Source organism: Thunnus thynnus, chromosome 9 (assembly GCF_963924715.1).
Source record: "Thunnus thynnus chromosome 9, fThuThy2.1, whole genome shotgun sequence".
Lineage (NCBI taxonomy): Eukaryota > Metazoa > Chordata > Actinopteri > Scombriformes > Scombridae > Thunnus > Thunnus thynnus.
In genome coordinates this window covers 26,096,571-26,116,659 of record NC_089525.1, presented here as the reverse complement: position 1 = coordinate 26,116,659, position 20,089 = coordinate 26,096,571, and the positions used below count along the sequence as shown (strand labels likewise).

General features: G+C 40.9%; 1 long non-coding RNA gene across 1 annotated transcript; it reads right to left on the bottom strand.

Annotated features, from left to right (window-relative positions):
• Positions 1-666: 666 nt before the first annotated feature.
• On the bottom strand, positions 667-11,705 carry LOC137189803 (uncharacterized). Its single transcript, XR_010929747.1, has 2 exons — positions 11,416-11,705; positions 667-3,156 (listed from the first exon to the last, which is right to left on the bottom strand). It is a non-coding gene; the product is annotated as an uncharacterized lncRNA (long non-coding RNA).
• Positions 11,706-20,089: the final 8,384 nt, after the last annotated feature.

Here is a 20,089-nt window from a genome sequence, read left to right as displayed (position 1 = left end):
AGGGATGGCTGACAACTCAGGAACTGGAACAGGCTAAGCCTCAGTAGTAGGCAACAGAGAAAACCGCCTCAGGAAACATTGAGACCATACCTTCCTCTGGAGGCTGTCCGGTACCCAGGGAAAATAGCAAAGTGAAACCCATAGAAAGGGAACTGCTTCACTGGCAGGATCAGGCAGGATGCTAGCTTTCTCTGGGACAGGGGTAGACTGGAGGCTAGCAGACTTGAGGACAGGCTGGTGACTAGCAGGGCCAAAGCTAGCTGACTGGGTAGCAAACTGGTGGGTAGCAGGCCCAAAGCTAGCAGACTGGGTAGCAATCTGATGGCTAGCAAGCCCAGAGCTAGCTGACTGGGAGACAGGCTGATGGCTAGCAAGCCCAAAGCTAGCTGACTGGGAGACAAGATGATGGCTAGCACGCTGGATACGCCCAAGCCGGAGGCTAGCCACACAAGACACAGGATTGGAGCTAGCTAAAGAACTGCTTGGCTGCTCCAGGGAGGAGTTTGGAGACTCCAAGGAAACACAGGAAGCTGGAATTATGGGCCTGGGAAGAACATGGTTAAAAGTGAGTTTCCACCTGCAGGAAGCCACTTCCAGGGCAAACTTAGGATCCTTCTTCCAGATGGCAGTGAGGAGCCTAAAAATTCTGGCTCTTCATTGTGGAGAATGTCTCCCAGCACACCAAAAGCCACCCAAATATTCAGCAGGCCATGCAGGGGAATGTCTGCTGGGTTCATGTTGTTGGCCAGATCGTACTGTTACATGGGGTGAAGCAGGTGAACCCAAGTGCAGACACAGGCAAGAAGACAGAGATATAGTAGGAACCAGGTATTTATTTTATGGTGAGGAAAAGGGAATCCAGGCCTGGTGAAGCTTGGACTGGTAGTTGGGAACCTAGGGCTAGGGCTGGTAACTGGGAACCTGGGGCTGGGGCTGAGGCTGGTAGCTGGGAACCTGGGGCTGGGGTTGAAGCTGGAAGCTAGGAACCTGGGGCTTGGGCTGGTAGCCAGGAAACAGGAGCTGAGGCAAGCTGGGGCAAGGGGAGCTGGTCCAGAGCAGAATCTGTAAGGGGAAAGCAGAGTAGAACAATGGTCCAAGGCAGAGAAGCAGGGCTGACAAGATGAGAGAGAGGAGACAGGGACCGGAGACAGAGCAGACCGGACTGCAGGGAACAGGAGACAGGGTTAGACCAGGAAAACAGGCAACAAGAAGATAACAGGATAAATGCAGGAGAGATGGCTTGAAGCGTAGACTGACTGGTGCAGAGGCTACGATCTGGCTGTGTGGATATGGCAGGGCTGAGTATAAGTAGATTATGGAACGGATTGCAGCTGGCGGTGCTCTGACTCGAGCACATCTGTCTCCACTCACACCATCACACAGAGAGAGAGAGAGGGAGAGAACTACTGGGGAAGTGGCAATAGGTAGGGAGACACAGGACTGAGGCTGGAATCATGACAGGAATGTACCATTAGAGTAAAGCCGACATGCGAAAACACAAAAAATGTGTTTTTATTATCTTAAGAGAAAAGAGACTTTCATCTTTCAGTAATAATTATTACTGCACTGCAGCAGCCATTTATAACCTTTAGAATTTGGAGAGACGTACTGTACATTTTGCAGGTAGAAGTCTTTAATGGAACTGAGTGTCTGAAGTGTCTTCAAACAAGACAGAGGTTGTTCGCTTAAATGTTAAATCACTTGTTTGATTGATTGTATGGGTCTTTACTACAAATCTCTGTCCCCTCTTGAATTAAACCAGTAATAATCTATATTTATATGTCTGTTTACTTTTTTAAGTTACTCAAGATTCACAATACCCTTGGAGACAGGACAGCTACAAATCTATAAAAATATTAAGCAGATCTTAAAGTCAACTGGATGCCACAGTTTTTGGCTGTAATGTGAATTTTACAATCTCTGCTACTTTACCATGGGACCTTTTATTGCAAACAAACCTGGTGTGTGTTATACTTTGGCAGCCTTGACAAGGAGTTGGTGGCTGATGAAAACCTGTCATCAGGAATCCTCAGATTCAGGCTGTGGTGTTTGTCGCTGTGGGAGACTGGACTTATCTGTCTACACAGAGTGATGTATGACAGGACTCGTTTCTATGGGCTAAATACACAGAAAATGGCAACTTCAATTGATGCAGCATAGTTAAATGATTAATTAATACAATTTTAGTATAAATTAAAGATGGTTTGCTACTGTCTAGTTGCAAAAAGATATAAAGTGACCTACACTCAGTTATTGAAATTGTTTATATTTGCTGTTCCAGCTGATTGGTCTTTTTCAGAAAAATCTGAATGTGATGTGTGTTAATGTTTCAGAAGGTAGAAAAGGTGGTTGTGTGGAATCAATAATAGAAGAACTGGGTAGTTAGCAATTACAGTGATAGCAACAATGGAAGAAAAGTGCACCACAGAAACTCCAAAATCACTGACTGAAAATCTAAAGAAAAAACAAATCCCATGTCTATACTGGACAAAATGTTTTGCCTGACAAATTATAATTATAAGTTATAGCGACAAAAGTGCCACCATACTGAAGAAAATGCTTCAAGATTCTTGCAGATAATCTCCCATTTATCATTGATCTATTTTTATCAGTTGTTAAAGCTAATCTGTAGATATGACTAACCCTAACACATGCCATTTTCAAGACTTCAAACATGCAATGTTTGCTCTGAATGAGTCCATTATGTACAGACGATCCGTCCATACTTTGACAGACTTTAAAACTGAAGCGCCACAAAACCACTCCTGCTTACCCATTGAGCTTTCAAGACGAAACACAGAGAATCATTTCAGATGTCATTTTTACAGCTCTTTACATATTCACACAAAAACTAATCCACACAAAGTGTCCAACATTACTCAAAGGTACCTCCAAAAATGCAGTTATCAGAGGCCCTGTGTGGAATACAGTCAAAGAACACCCTGCCTTCAGCTCCTTATCTCTGGACTCTTCAGTGCGGGTGAGTGTTTGCTGGAGGGAGATGAGTGGAGCTGCAGAGGGGTCTCGATTGTGTTGTGTACGGGCACTGGAGCCTCTTGTGACTGGACATTGTCAGGTGGGGTCAGCCGTAGGGCCGGCCTGCGGGCTCACCAGGAATGCAGCCATCTTATCAGTTGTAAAGGAGCTCTAGACCCTCTGAAAGAAAAGCAAATGTCTCTGTAGGAAGACACAGATGGGTCCTATGGGATATTTTTCTTGCCTTGCTTCGCTCTGGTTGGCAGATTTAAAGCTGCGGTGCAGATACCAAGTGACTCCAACTGTCACGGAGAGGTGATTTAAAACATGTTTCCCCTTTCTATCCCTTCACCTCCCTTTCTACTAATATTTTGATAGATTTATATAATATACTGATAATAGCAATTGTTCATCCACCAAGACAGTAGCTACAGAAGCTTAAAGCCCCATTCTGCAAATTTTAAGCCACATAAAATTGAGGTTTATCCATTTTTGTTGTTTCTCAATGGATTATCTTAATATAAATGACTCTTTTACAGTTAGGTTGTCTTCAAGTGTGTATTAAAAGAACTGTCCATAAATTTGAAAGCAATAGAAGGTTCAAATCTCTGAATTCTGCTGCTGGGATGACCCTTTTGTTTATATATGGATTATAGACAGAGCCTTTAAATATCTGCTGTAATCACAAAAAAACCCCAACAAAAAACTGATAAATTAGTTATTTTGAGAAGATCTAAGATTTAAATCTCAAAGTGTAATCCACAGTTACTTCTTCAACAGCCTGTAACATCTTTATAAAATGGAGATATAAATAATAATAATTATACATACATATACATACACACACACACGCGCGCGCACACACACACACACACACACACATATATATATATATATATATATATATATATATATATTTACTGTATATACTGTATATACTAAATCAATCCACAAATAGATACAGGATGTAATTTATTGTACTTTTATGTCAGCAGTGTTCAAGCTACTTTTTTATTCACTTGCATAACTTCTCTCAATAGCAACTCAACCTCAAAAATGCAAATTATATCAACAACAGCATATTGTAAAAGGTAACATTGTCACTATCATGACAAATGTCTAGAGCTGAAACAATCAGTTGATTAATCGATTGACTGAAAAATGATTGACAACTATTTTGATAATCAGTTAATTGTTAATTTTTAAAGGAAAAATGTGAAGCATTTTATATCATTCCAGTTTCTAAATAGTGAGGATTTTCTGTTTTTCTATGTTTTATGTAATAATATATGTAATATCTTTAGGTTTTTAAATTGAGCGTTTTGTTGGTCAGACACAGCAAGCCATGTGATGATGTCACCTTAGGCTCTAGGACACTGTAATGGTAATTTTTCACTTTATTCTAAAACTTCATAGACTAAAGAATTACTCAATGAATCAAGAAGAAAAAAAACCCCAGCAGATTAATCTATAATGAAGCTAATTGCTGCCCCACTTATATGCATCAATTTGTTTTTTGCATATTACGGATAAACTCAGAATAACTAAGACTGCAGTGTGAATGGTCATGAATGGGTTAAAATCTGATAACAATGCGAAAATATTTGTAATTGTGTGATGATTCCAAACTCCTCTACATGATTACATACTGTAATGCAGTGCAGAACCCAAATAAGAGCCGAGATGTCAGTTATCCACGGAGCACAAATCCAAACTTAAAGAAAAGTTCATACAGTTGACACTAAGCTTATGGCAACTCAAGAAAGTTTCTGGAAAAATTCAGCAGGATTTTCTATCAGCTGTGATATTGCCATACTCAGACTGCCTTTCTCTCCTGGGTGATTGCTCATCCCATAATCTCTTGCTCTGTCTCCTCCTCTACTTGGCAAGCCCGGCCAATCAAAGGCCTGAAAGGGGTGAGTGATAGAGGGTAGGATGAACCAATTACTGTGGCGATGACTGAAACCCTCCCTACAAACAGCCAAGTCACTTAGTCGCAGACTTGTTGCTCAGTGGGAAGTGAGCGCTGGTGGATTAGCGCTGCAGCAAACAGGCACAAGGGCCAACACAGTCGGGGGCTCTGGCCCTGTAAGAGGGGGGCAACACCTCCATGTGAACCTCATAAAAAACAGGTCATCAGGAGGTAAAGGAGGCCCCCTCATACAGAGCCGGCCAGCAGCTTTGCATTGTAAGGACTGGCGCTGTGATGCTGTTGGGTGCTCATGACCCCTTTTCCATGGCGGTGAGAGGTTGACAAACCGAAAGTAGCGTAAATCCTCCAGCTCACAGAGAGACGACTTATATATAGACTGAGTCTGGTCTGTTCTTTAAAGTCATCTCTACTGGAATCAAACAGGGTGTTTGTGATGTGTATAGTGAAGTCTTCAACAAACAAATGTTTTTTTTTTGTTTTTTTTTTAAGGCACAAGTAGCCTATCTGCTGCACCCACACTGGACTGACCTGGTGTGGAAATGTCAAAGGAGCAGTGCTGTATGGCTTTGATTGTGTGGGAACAAAAAGAGGTCATACCCTCCGGATGCCTGCCTAGCATGGTTTAATTGAACTCCCACTGAGCTAAACAGAAAATAACAGAGAAAAAAAGTCTGACTATGCCAGAGTGGACACAGTATGTGTGGTATACCGATGCAGTGGAAAAGAGAAACAAGATAGTGTCAGGATCACTGGATTTGTTACTTATCCGGTCCAATGCAATAAGTGTTGAGGCAGATTTAAAAGGCAACATAAATCGAATGCAGATTTTGTGGAAATCATGATGCTTGAACAAATACAGGTATGATGACTGGTATGTGTCAGCATCACACAAACATTATACGTATGCAGCACTGACTGTTTTAACTAGAGCTGAAACCATAAGCCGATTTGTCAACTGAAAATTAATCTGCAACTATTTTGACAACAGTTTGAGTTATTTCTTCAGGCAAAAATGTCAAACATTTCCTGTTCCAGCTTTTGAATTGTGAGGATTTGCTACTTTTCTTTGTTTTATGTGATAGTAAACTGAAAAGCTTTAGGTTTTGGACTGTTGGTTGGACAAAGCAGAAAATTTGAGGATGTCACCTAAAAAATGAATGATAATTAATAACAACTAAATAATGATTATAATAATTAAATAATACTTTCAAGAAGGACAGCAGTAGTATACAAAACTCGTGTAGCAGACAAAATTTTATGCAAAAGAATGTACTAACAGAATAAATTAACAAATATCAAAATGTCCAAAAAGGCATGTAGGAGTAAGGGCATAAATTTTAGATCTTTCACCATCATTTGAATTTCACTAAGTAAGATAAATACTTTCCATTAAAAATCACTGTGGAATGATTTTCAAACATATAATCGAATATGAGTCATCCAGTCACAGTCGTATCCATCATTTCAACATGTGGATGAAAATTTGACAGCCTGTTTTGATGGGGAGACTTGATGAAAAGTTTCTCCTCAGCTCTTCTGCCAGGAAACAACAGCACCAGTCACATTCAAACCGCTGTCAGTGCATATAAATGATGATGACTTTCATCTGTTTTTTTGTCGCTGTCAGGTACACACACACACACACACAAACCAATGTGTCCTGTGCCTGGGGTCTCTGGAGGAAAAAGACATTTTTGCTCTCACTTGAATTTAAATTTTACCCTGGTTATTGAGTGTTTTATGTGAGTTGTCTGACCCTCCGCACCCTGTGCCATGTTCCAACTGTATGATAACAGACACTAAGTCATAATTATAAGGTTGAAATCATACTTAGTATATACACATATCTTTTCTATGTGACCGCACATGTATACATTGCACATCACATGTCGATCTGAACACACAGAAAACAAATTACACCAGACAACATACCTACCAGCATTGCTCCAAACAAATTGCCACTTATCTGACCTTAGGAGACAGAACATCTAAACACACGGAGAGATGTGTATATTACATATGCAGACACACACATTCTCCCTCAGTCTAATGACTATTACAGAGATAAATTGGACTGAAGAATGCTCATATATAAGCTTTATATGTATGCTTTATATGTTCAGATTAACATGCAAAGAATTAGACAGTTTGACCCTCAACGAAACACTCATGTTGCTTGAAGGAAAGAGAGTAGAGAATGATTGGAATGAATTGGAGCATTTTCTGAATTCATTTTACCACTTTCTAATACATTAATGACTATTCTTGTACTATGTTGCAATCAATGGAAAAGTATCTTGTAAGATGACAATGCACTTAAAAAGATCAGCTCTCCTGCTGTTTCTTCATTGAATTCATTGTACTTCCATCTCACCACATGCGAACAGGATGTGTTATAACATCATGATAACACATTATGTTATAGATTATATCAGTGGCCAGCAGAGCAATCGTTTCCATATTTTCCTCTGCACCATCTTAATATATTTAAGTTGTAAGAAGTCTTGGGGAGCAGCCCATTGGTTAAAGTTAATCCATATTCAGAATGTATCTCATTTTTGCATATTCAAACTGCTTTTCCATAAGTTAAACTGCAGGTTAGCACTAGAAAAAATGTAATGAGTACCCTCTCTTTCAAAATGATTAATAGGACAAAAGTTGCTGGCTGGCACTTTTACAAACTAGATCCTGTTATACTTTAGAAAGACTGAATTTTGAACTGCTAGTTTTCCAAATAGCTGGTATTCCTCAGAACTCCTCACGAAGCCTTAATGAAAGTGCTATGCAGGGCAACGATGACAGACAAACACCTGATTTAAACGTCCATCATTTAGTCCAAAAGTGGCCCATAATTCTGAGGCGTGTTGGCACTGCGGGGCCATTGCATCCCACTGAGCCAGAAGCCTGAGCGATGAGCTGCAGAAGCGCCAAGGCTCGTCTCCACAGAGGCCAGCAGGGCCTCATCTGTGACTGAGTGGGTGCTAGAACGCCAAGCAGAGAAGTGCCGGGTCACAGTAAAGGTTAACAAAATCAAGGCAGGGAATTTACGAGCGTCCGTGCTTCACAAGCGATGTCGCCAGCAGCAATGGGAGGGAGTGTAAAAGACAAGGGTGGATGAGAGGATTATAGAGTGTGTGAGCATGTGTGCAGACATATGTGTGTTTGTGTGCGTTTGGTAGTGGGATCCTCACCTACTTTGCAAGCAATACATTGTGACAGAATGATGAGGGTCCTTTACTGTGAGAGTGTGTTCACTTCACACACTGTTGGGCCGGTTGCGCTCTGTAAACTGACTAAAAGCAGCTGGGCCTGAGACAGTGTGCACATTATGAGTCTAAAAGCGCCATCATCTGTCAATCATTTCATTTTTGTAATATACAGTTTATCTACATTTTCATAAACTAAAGTTTCTCCTTAAAGTAAACATGTCATGTGTGGAATGATTACAATCAAAATCATGGTCTTAAAAAGTTCAAAATCTACTGTAACATGGTAGGGAGCTCTACCAAATTCAACAACAGCAACACAAATACAAAATGTACATCTGACAAAGGTCCTATAAATTGCACAGGCCGTTATGGGTCAGGCCCCATTAGCTCTGAGCTGAATAACATCCTCTGTCTTGATACTGTATATACATTACCTATTTAGAAAAACAAACCATCCAATGGGTACAGTCATGGAAAAAACCTTGTGACTTGGGTTTTGTTAATTTCTTGTCAATTTTATATAACTGACAAATATGTAACAACATTTTTTAATAAATAACAAAATAGGGGGTGTTTCTAAGCCCTTGAAAATGTGAGTACTTCATGACTGCACAGCTACACTGTATGCGGCTGTGGCTCAGGAGGTAGAGCGGGTCGTCCACTAATCAGAAGATCGGCGGTTCGATTCCTGGCTCCTCCAATCCGCATGTCGATGTGTCCTTGAGCAAGATGGCTGTGCCATCAGTGTGTGGATGTGTATGAATAATTAGATTTCCTCTGATGGGCAGGTTGGGACCTTGCATGGTAGCCCCTGTACTATTCAGTGTATGAATGTGTGTGAATGGGTGAATGTCATTCGTAGTGTAAAAGCACTTTGAGTGGTTGAAAGACCAGAAAGGTACTATACAAGTACAGTCCATTTACCATTCACCATTTATGCTCTATCTAAAGAGAAGGTAATATATGGTAAGTGTTATGGCAAGCTTCTTTTAAAATACTGTGTTCTTTTGTAATTTCTCTATATATTCATTGGTTAGAAAAACCAGTGTGTTAGTGTTAAAATAGAAGAGGAATGGCTCGTCAGATAGTCCAACAGCTTTGGTAACCCCCCCGCCCACACACACACACACACACACCTTCCCAATGTCAGAAAGGGGTGCGCTGTGCCCTTTACTTTTGGTAACTTTGCAAAACCAACAATCAGACATTCACATCCACCACATGTAGTGATTGGCTAGGTGTATGGAGGTGACAAAGTAAGCAGGGTTTGAACTTCCAAGCTCTCTTTTATCATCCTTTACACAACTATCTCTGTCACTTTTCATATGAATAACTGAGTGCAACACTATGAATGTCTTCCAAGAGACGCTGTTGTGACTGTGGAAAAGGTACACTGAAAAATTGCTTCTACCTTGTCTCCATAACGGTCGTCTTTTCATCCAGCATTCAAGTGTGGCCGTCCAGAACACTTATAAACACTTTTGCCTCCAAACTTTGGTCAGACAATACATCATGTTAACTACTTCTTTTCTAGCATAACCTGGCCCTGATTTTGCTTAGCGATAGCAAAAAGCTGGAGCAATAGATGTACTTAAGACAAAAAGGAAAGTCGAAGTCAAGGCGACATTCAATGAGCGTTTGGTGGTATAGCCTGAGTTTGGTGGCCGTCAGGCGAAAACCGACCAGTAAGTCTTTGGAAGACAAACAAAGATCAAAAAGATCAAAACCAATGCTAGACAATGGGGAAAAAAGAGAGGAAAAATGCCAAGTAGAGAGAACCAGTGCATATTTCCAAAAGTTATATGCTAGCACACCTGTCAGTAAAAAAAAAGTCTTACTATTTTGGTGACCCCCACTTACATCCCAGGCGACCGGCCTATGCCATGGGCCGCCCCTGCTTAATACTTCAGTGAGTGTTTGAACTACTGTCACCTAGTCAGTTAGGTCTCAATGTACCTTTTCTGAAACTGCATCACAGACTTTCAGTGGCTTTAATATGACACTTGGTTGTGAAACTTGTCTTACCCGCAGATAACTGTACATAAACCTTCAGTTTTACTTGAAATCACCCCCCATTGTTGAAGTGAGTCACAGTTGTACTGCAGTTACACAAGCTCTTTCTCTCATTAAAAGTACACTTGATGGATCTGTTCATATCAAACCATTTCAGACTTTGTCATTATCTTACTAAAAACACTATCTAAATTTAATATACTGACATGCAATAATGTTAAAAACATGTCCCCACATAACCAACACACACACACTCACACCGTACAGATAAGATACCTTGCCTTGTTTCATGGCTGTCTATAAGTGGAGTGGGGGCCCTTGATTTTGGGAGACAACATAGCGATAGGACACTTCATCACAGTGGTTTGTGGACGGTTCTCAGCTCTCTCCCCCACTGATAGCTCCAGTTTGTCTGGAAGAGGTTATGCTTTGTGATAGTCTGGCAGAATCATGGATCTGTCTCCTCGGACCAGTTGGAACCCGTACAGTGTATCAGGTTCTAGCAGCATGTGGTTTCAATTTGATCCCTCACAAAACTGCTTTCATTTTTCTTGATCAATGTCAAACAGTGCTAATGCTATTATTCTATGCATTATCAAAGTAACAACAGATGATATAAGTGGTTGATTTCCAACCAAGTGCACGGTTGTGGGTTAAATGAGCATGTTTAATGCTGCATCACATTCTGGCTCCCTGACTGGTTTCTTGCCGGCATCTTTTTGTCCTCACCACATGTGAACACATTCATCATTTTCACATATAATAACACAGAGCATTGAATTTCCCTTTCTTATTTTTACAAAGCTACCCCTGAGCTTAGTGCACAGTAGGCATCAGGCTGCCTGTCCATCTCACCAACTGCGGTGCTGACGGCTGGTCTAATTCAAGCAATATTTTGAGTTTCCAAAAAGCTGTGGGGGAGAGTTTGTGCCTGATGGCTCCACCCTGGGCTGAGCACCATCCATCTCTCCCCCTTCCCGTCGCCCACCTCCCCTCTGCCGAGCACCGCCCCACTTGAGATCCATTCGGAGAGCATATTTGCCAGATGACAGCGCGCTCTGTGTACTATCCATTATGGCTAAGGCAGATACATTGTCATCAGGAGCCTCTCATGCTGGCATAAATCCATGGTCAACAGTAAGTCTAGGTCAAGTGATTTATACACAGGGGCACGTACGGACATACACTCGCTCCTCTCTTCTACAGACATATACATAGTGTTCAAACACACATCTGCCATGCAACTGCCCGGGGCAAACTATGGAAACCTGTTACTGTACTCACAAGGGCTGTAATGGGAGTCTTGTTTAAAGTACAGAGGAATCTGGTCAAAGTCTGGTGGAGGTCACTTCTTGAGGAACTGCAGAGCCCAAGGGAGTGAGTGCTAGGGGTTCTCTTCCTCCCTATTCCTCTTCACAGAGGAGGAGGAGGTGGTACAGTGTGAATCCCACAGACACACTTATACGCACGCATTTAACACATGCAGCGTGGAAGCAGAGAGCTGTGCATGGACAGGGGAAGATGAAGTGCTAAGCGGGTTGACTGTACTTGACCGTAATCTCTGGATGAGAATTGAGGAGATCTGTGTCCCGGAGGCTCACTTGTAACATGTCTGTAGAGCCCCTGGTAATACTCACGCATTACAATATCCCAGAGAGGGACATATCACTTGAATCAATTGGTTTGGTCCCAGGGCCACAGCGGTGTTAAATGAACACACGACCACGCTTGAAGAATTGATACAACACTCAGTCGATAAAAGGTTGTGCCATAATTCACCTTTGAATGTTATCAACTAAAATAATAACATAGAATGTAAGTGCTGTAGTCTAAATGTGGACTTAAGGGGCTTCTAAAATAGCTAAATAATGTCATTTCCATCATACCAAACAGACAAGTGTTATGCAGGAGTATTGGCGCTCTGTCAAAGTCACATCACGGCAGGGAGATTGAATGATCCTTCTGATACTGCGCACTGTCTGGTCTTTGAAAAATACAACTGACAGTTGCTTGTCTTACCCATAGTCCTCATGGCCCCCCTGTTGTACATCATCAGACTTCAACAATATTGACTTCTGTTGAGGAGATTAGCTGCCAAGCTTTTATTTTGTTAAGGGATCAAGGTCCTTCATGTTCTGACCTAAATATAACTTTACTCTGTTGCAGGTTTGAAATTGCTGGTGCAGGTGGTATTTCATTTGTGAGAGCGCTCGAGACCCAGAATGCCTCGGTTTGACCACTGGGCTTTGGAGGGATTATCTGATGAATTTGTGTTTTACAGCAGCTGTTAGTGAGAAATCACCAGGGGTCTAAAAGTGGATGCGAAAGCCCTCCACCAATTGTGCCGTATGGTCACTTTCATTTTTCATTTGTCTTAAAACTTACCATTGTCCCATTCATTTTAAAGCAGTGTCTGCTTGAGATCACCAACTATACATATTGAAGGTTTTGATTGAGATGGAATGGAAAAATATACGACACCAGCGCAGTACTCTGTGATAGGGGTCGTATCAAACTACACCCAAAATTAAACGTCCTTAACCCTGTCTCCGAGAGCATCAAGTTAATCATGTGCATGCCTAGGTTGATAAAGATCTCCTGCAAGACAACTATGCAGCACCTCTTAGGTCATTGGAGACTTTGATTTATGAGGCTGGAGGGGTCACAATTGACGACCTGCTAATGCCCACTCGGATACTTTGATTGCCAGTGCCATTCACAAGAGGCCAGCAGACCAAGACTAAATGGGACTGGGCTAGAAATGTCACCTGCGTGCACAACCTTTTACGCCCTAGAGCCCTTCTCAGAACTGTAAACTCTATCTCACACGCCTCTGACCACTTCCATTGATGGCTTATGGCAGAATCCCACCAGCAACACCAGCCTTCCCCCACTTCACTGTAAATCAAACTGCTATCTAAAGCGACAGCGCTGGACAGCAACATATGGGAAATCCCCTGCACTGCAATATAACACTGGAGGTCCAACAAGACCAGAAAGGTCACAAGCTACACTTGGCAAACTGCATTTGGATTTTTGTTACATAGTGTGCAAGCAAAGAGGAAGCGGTGCACGAGGCCCCCTTCAGCAAGAAAAACCTTGTTGACAGAGTTTAAATAATTGAAAGCCAATCAGCTCTGTAAATGAATATCACGTTTAACAAAGAACAAAGCCAAGTATATCAAAAATCTTGCTTCTGATCATGCCTCTGAAATTACTTAACCTGTGAATGAAGTGTGTTTGGAGCTCTTAATCGAATGTAAGATGAATCCAAAGTGGTAACAGGTCTATATTATAAGAAAATAAAAGCTCATTGGCTCACTGGTATTAGGTGTGCATTATCTAAGCATTTATATATTATATTCAGAGTCATGTTGTAAAATTTATTGGCAAATGCGTAATGGATACTCAGACTGATTTCTCAAAAGGAACCAAAACTTCTAAAGGAACTTTAAAAGAGCTGTCTCCTGCATCTCTTATCTTTTGTGCTGGAACACAAAAACGTCCCTGGTTTTTAAGCTTAATGTGAAGTTTATGCTGATGGATACCACCATCAATAACTGACTTCAAGGAATTTTGGTGTCTGGAGCAGCTGGCTATGTACTCTGCTTTGGCTCACCTTCTGTTAATGTCCCTCCAGACAGTATCTTTCACTATTGTCACAGAAAAATGACCTGACATTTAATTTTTCACTTCCAGACCCCATGGCTATTGAGTGCACAGTTTATGTAAAGTCTTTCTCAAGTCTTGAGACCCTTGACTCCTTGAACATTTGTTAAATATGAGGATGTATAATTTTTTTAATTAATTAAGCACAAAATCACTGATTTTCTTTCAGAAGTCATTCACACAATGTTTTTCAAACCTAAACTGACCACCCATTGAATATAAATGCAAGACGTTAGGTTGAAAAGACTAGACAGTTGCCCAGTGTTACTTCAGTGTTTTTTATGATGTGATAGATGGTATTCATCACTAGACATATCATTTGGATCTCTGCTCAAATTATTATTCAAATCTGTAACATTATGACATATGATTTTATTATTTGTGATGACAACAGACCATTGTAGGCTGTGCCAAAGGCCAGTCAGTGTGTTGCATTTTATCTGTATTCCTAAAGACTTGAGATGGTGGTTTTCAGCGTTCAGCAGTGATGTGTCTGAAGCAGCTGGCCTCTGTGCCTGTGTGTCTGGCTCGTCACATGCAAACTGCTATTTCCCCAACCCTCTCCACACACGCACACACACACCCTCCCCCAGGGAAGCATCCTCTGAGTAATGAGACATAGCTGGGCCTATGTTCAATGTCCCGTCACTTAATGTGACATGAATCTCCCTTGCTATGTGTGATCGATCTATTTATTACCCTGTTTATGTAAAGCCAAGCGAAGTCTCCTGACACAGGATTTCTTCAGCCTGAAATATCAATGGCCATCACTCACTTTTTATTGCTTTTTTCTTGTCCTTTCTGGTCTTGTGGCATTTGTTTTGTGGTGTATCGGGGGCAAGATGTGACATATAGAACAACACTGCAGCAAATATGCAGGTATATGTGCTTATGAATGTATTGAATTCAAGGTATTTGGCAATAGCCAAGAATAGAAGTCTTATAATTGGGGCAAGAGTTCAAAAAGTGTTTTCAAAGTCTTAAGTTATTTTAATACAACACACCTCCCATTTGGGTACAAGCCACAATACAAGACTATACAAGTACTATAACTATGTCTTTGAGGAATCTACACAGTGGTTTTCTCTTTGTGACAGAGAAAAAAGATTTAGGCTAGGCTGCTGCCAATTGTAACTCTTACAAGGCTTCCTGGCATTGCATGGTCTATGTGGCAGCATTAATACCAATAAAAGAATAAGTCCTGCACACATTCTGATTATGAATATGTAGCTCAGTCTTTGAACAAATTCTCAGAAATGTAACTGTAACTCTGCAACTCTTCACGTAATCTGAGTGATGTCTTTATCCTCTAATCTTGTCGTAGTCACCAGAAAACATGTCTGCATCACATAAGCAAAAACAAAGTTGAGTTTCAGCATTTCAACTGTTATGCCAAATCTGATGAGGGAAGAATTTGTGCAACGCTAGAATAAATTGATGGTCTGTATGTAGATTTTGTTGAAGGCCACTTTTTCACATGTTAGGGAAACATACCGCCTGTCAAAACTGTTATACACTGTCTACCCAAAAACCTCACAGTTATTTGTCAAATGAAACCTCACAAGATTTAAATCCCTGTAAATTGGTTTCAAATCTTAAGTATTTCTCTACAATCCTACATATTCATGACTAAATATGAAACAACCAAAGTTAAAGTTTGAAAACATTTTTTTGTTATTATTATTCATTAAGAGTTTAACACTTGAAACTTAGCTAATCTGCTCCATCAGGACTATGTGGGTGTGATTCAATCATATTTGATTATCAGTGCCCGGGCAACATAATCAAATAACACAACTGTCATCAAATATTGACATAAATCTCCCTACTGAAATAACCAAAATGGTTCTAACTTCGGCAGAAAACTTTGTGCCTGAAGCATTGCTCAAAGTAAGAAGATGATTGAGAAAAGGTTTTCAGGGATTTTATTTACTGTTAATTATAATTAATTAATTATATTATGTGGCTTACTAAATTTTAAATGAAATCATTCTTAAGAAAAAATAGTCAAACCTGATTATTTTAGCCTCAAAAGTTCTTGTAGCAAAGGTATAAAAACAGATGTAGATGTTAACAATGTTGTAGTGTCAGTTCTGGCTGAAAAGAAGCTAACTATGTGCTTCGTCTAGCACTCATTAGAGCCAATGAAACATCTGGATTTTCTACTCCAGATCATCTGCAGAGATGTGCTGTTTGCCTCCTAAATCATCCAACAGGCCTGCTGTGTGCAACAGTCATGTACACAGCAGTGGTGTAGGCACAAATTGTATTTTGGCCAATACAAAAAGTGGGTGGGCCATCTTTTCCCAGAAAAACTGACTTATGAAAAGTCAGAAGAAGAAGAAATGATGTCACTAACACGAGAATAGCTGGTCCACCTTAAAGGTCAGTCCACCTTAAGTGAGCCTGGTCAGGTTATTGCTAACTTCTGGACTACATAACGTGTTGCTGTCTTTTTTGCCATTAATAGTAGCTGAAAATATATATTAATGAATCACTTTTAAGCCATCACCATACATATTTACCTATTTCCGAGCCACTGGTGCAGTATTTGCTTGTTTACTCTCCAGCAGCAGCTCAGTCACCAGCCACTAGACTCACTCACTGAGGACGCAACTCATGTGCTACAGAGATGCTACAGAGATGCTACAGAGATGGTTCAGACCACTGACCAGGATACATATGGGGGACATAAACAAAACCTTCAAATGGTGTTGTGTTTATGTGTGAATTATTTTGAAAATGGAATCGGCTTTACATAGTTTATTTAGAGATAATTTATTCGCAGGGACAACTTCATGTTTTTCAGAAGTTGTTCCCCCCCTGACCCAGATCTGTGCCCATGCAGGCAGCTTGGGAAGGTCTGCATGTCCGAACCACAGGAACCAATTACATTCCGCAGGCTTCCTACAATTTCTTTCAACATTTCCGTTTTAATCAGAAGACAAATTCAACACACACAAGTCAACAATAAATCCAGTTTATATTCATTTATTTCCTTATATACCTTTTACATTTATTGTTAGAAAATGTATTTTGATCAAACTCGGCTGGGTGGGCCAGTGCCGCCCAGGCCCGTTACTGGCTTTGTGCCTGGTACACGGCAGGGCTTTTGCTATCGTGCAGATGCCAGGCCTTCCTAAGAGGGCTTCTCGGGGCAATCCCAGTTACAAGCTCTGGTGTTAACCTGCTGGAGGACTCTTATCAGCTACATGTCATGTTCGCCTTTTCCCCGCAGTTCCGCCAACTCCCTCACAGTCATCTCAACACTCACCTAAGCTCCACCCTTAAAGGATACTTTTATCTGAAGCGCTAAAGTGGCAAACATATTTGTCCAGAGCTTTCCCACCGTCTCAGGAGTTGGAAAATGGACCAAGCAACAACACAGTAACACCGAACAGGAGTCAGTGTGTCCATATGGAGCCACAGGTTTCAAGTGTGTCAATGGGCTCATCTGTGTTGATGTTTCTTTAAAGGATCATATATACGTTTGAGTTTTTTGCATGTTATATATTTTCATTTCTGTAAACCATTTTTCCAATGAATACATTTTTAGATTACATCTAGATTTTACCTTCTAGAGACATGCACAGCACAGAGACATGAACCTTGCTTGAGAAATTTAAATCATATACTGTATCCATTATTGGACCAAATTGATCAAATTCTGATCATACTCATTTTGGGGTGTTTGTGACGTTCACAAAAATGTATTCAGTGTTTTACAGCTGCATCTTTTGTCATGATTGTTTATGGGAAAAATGCTTTTTGGGCCAGTGTGTGTCACGAGATACTGCCAGAAATTTTGGGAGAGACCAAAATGCAGGTGATCATTAATGTCTGTACAAAATGTTGTGCCAATCCATCTTATAAATGTTGAGATATTTTCGTAGGATTAGAGGAAAACTTTGACCTGGAGGATTCATCCTACTGGCACCATGAATATTTGTGCCAAATTTCATGGCAATCCATCTGATAATTGTTAAGATTTTTCAGTCTGGACAAAAGTGGTAGAGAGACCCAACGATAGGTCGGCATGCTATGCTGCAAACGTGGTCGTATGCCTCTGAGTTTAAAACAAATAACTGATTTTTGTTTTCTTATCATGGAGAAAACCTGATTTTTTTTGGCAAAAGAACATTTACTTGGTAAACAAATTGATGAGTTTAAGAGCCTCATGTGTCTGCATTATCCTGAAATCTACTGATAAAGCTTGATGGACACTGACAAAGTGGGCTTCTAAATCTTTCCCTCAGCTGACAGCTACAAACGACCCCCACCCACCACAGACACCCTGCAGAATCTGCTCATTACAGAGAACAATGAAAGAGATGGAGAAGGGGGAAAAAATGCTTGTGTTGTGTCCACTCGCAAGTTCCTGAAACTTTCATTTTTGTTGATGGGGGGAGTTGGCTTGCCTCCCTTTGCCTTTGACTACTGTCAGGCCTTTTATGTTCTTCCTGTGGATTTTGGGTCCCTGATAGAGAGATTGGAAGAGGGTGTGAGAGAAATTTAAATGTGGCTCTCCAAAGGCTGGGAGAGAATATTGAGTGCCAGGTTTTCTTTTGGGGAAATACAGAACTTATTTTTTTTGTCAATCCGGCCTTTGATGCTTCTTGGAAAACATGTGAGTATCTATTCTTATACGTACTTTTACTTTAATGCAAAAATAATGATTTTTCCTTTAAGATGTTAAATTGTAAAAACAACTTCCATTAGTCTGATGAGACATTTTGACTTGAAAATGTGGAAATGTTTAGATTCATATGGTGCAATTGTGTAACTTCTAACATCTTAAGTGATGGAAAACTCCTCTGGTAGATCTAGCTGGCCATTGTAGGACACCCACCTCTGCCTGTATGTTGGCACCTTTTTCTCTCCTTGGGGATTAGGAGCTGTCAATGGGCCCCTCTGCTCCACACACACATTCATACCCTGCACACACACTGCAGTAGCTGCTCAAATCTCTAGTTCTTAGGGTACTGTGTATGATAGTGACTGGGCGAGCTTGGGGCTTGATTAGTGCAGTTAGCCCTTCTAAGGCTCTGGCTGTTTACAGTGGATTACAGGGAGGGAGGCAGGGGTTAAGTCTACCCAGGCACCATGCCTCCCCCTCCTTCCTCTCTCTCTCACCCCCACGGGAGCCACTGCAGCAGGGCTGGCAGCTCGTCTGGGCTCCTCATCGCAAGGCCAGGCTGACAGGTAGCGGGATTTGGCAGAGCACTTTGCATGAGAGCCAACAAGAAAAACTGAACATGGCGGATTAGCTCGGGATTATGTTGTCAGAGTTAGCCTTGACGGACAAACTGCAGAGGAATAAATTGCAATCTGTTTGAGGAGAGCGCTGCCACGCAAACAGGAGAGGCATCCGCTCGTCTCACAGCTTGTCCAAAATGACAGGGAGGGGAGAAAATCATTAATAATTTATAAACAAAGTCCACGGCCATTACTGACGTCTGCCCACTCTGACTGGACGAGTCGTCTGGTTGTCTAACCCCTAACATCGGGAGCTGGTTCATGTTAAATCTTAAAACCAAAAGTGACAGGGCATGTATCGAGATAAGAAAAGGTTATACTGGGAAGGGCTCGTAAAACCTACTGGCTACTCCTGTGATTTAGATTCTATCGTCCTATTTCTCATAAGGTAGTGAGTGAGGAGCAGGCAGGAGTAGATTTTTTTGAACTGTCAAATTGATATTCATTAGCTTACAGTTGTGACTAATTTTGGCACCTGCCAAGTTAGAATGAGCTTTTAGTAAAGCCTTGGAAATTGCTTAAGTAGCTTTTATGAAGCCAGGGAGACTAGTAAACAAAGCCCAGTGTTTAGGTTGTGGTCCATTAATTGCAAAGAGCACTTTTCTTTGTTTTTGCAAATGTAAATCTCCAACTTTCTAGGCAGCTCAGAGCTTCTGTGCGGAGCTGCTTTGTGTTCTCTTTTGCAGTATTATGACTTCTATTATGGGTGAGTGCATTTGGTGTGTATTCAAACACGGTCAAAGGTCAACTGTCAATGTTACATAAAGTATCTTTTCACAAGCAGGGCGCTAAAAGATACTGCTTTGTTTTTATCCATTCATTCATTTTATGCATTCACTCCAGGTTTCGATGCATGATACCAAAGCATCTTTAAAATGATGCTGTTATTTCACTCAATTCTCTTCAGTTACATGCAAACACCTTGATTCACATCCCTTAAAGTTTTGCCTTTTTAATATTGAATTTTGACAATCAAAATGATTAAATTATGAATGAAATATAATTAAGTTGAAAAAACAGGAAATGCATGACA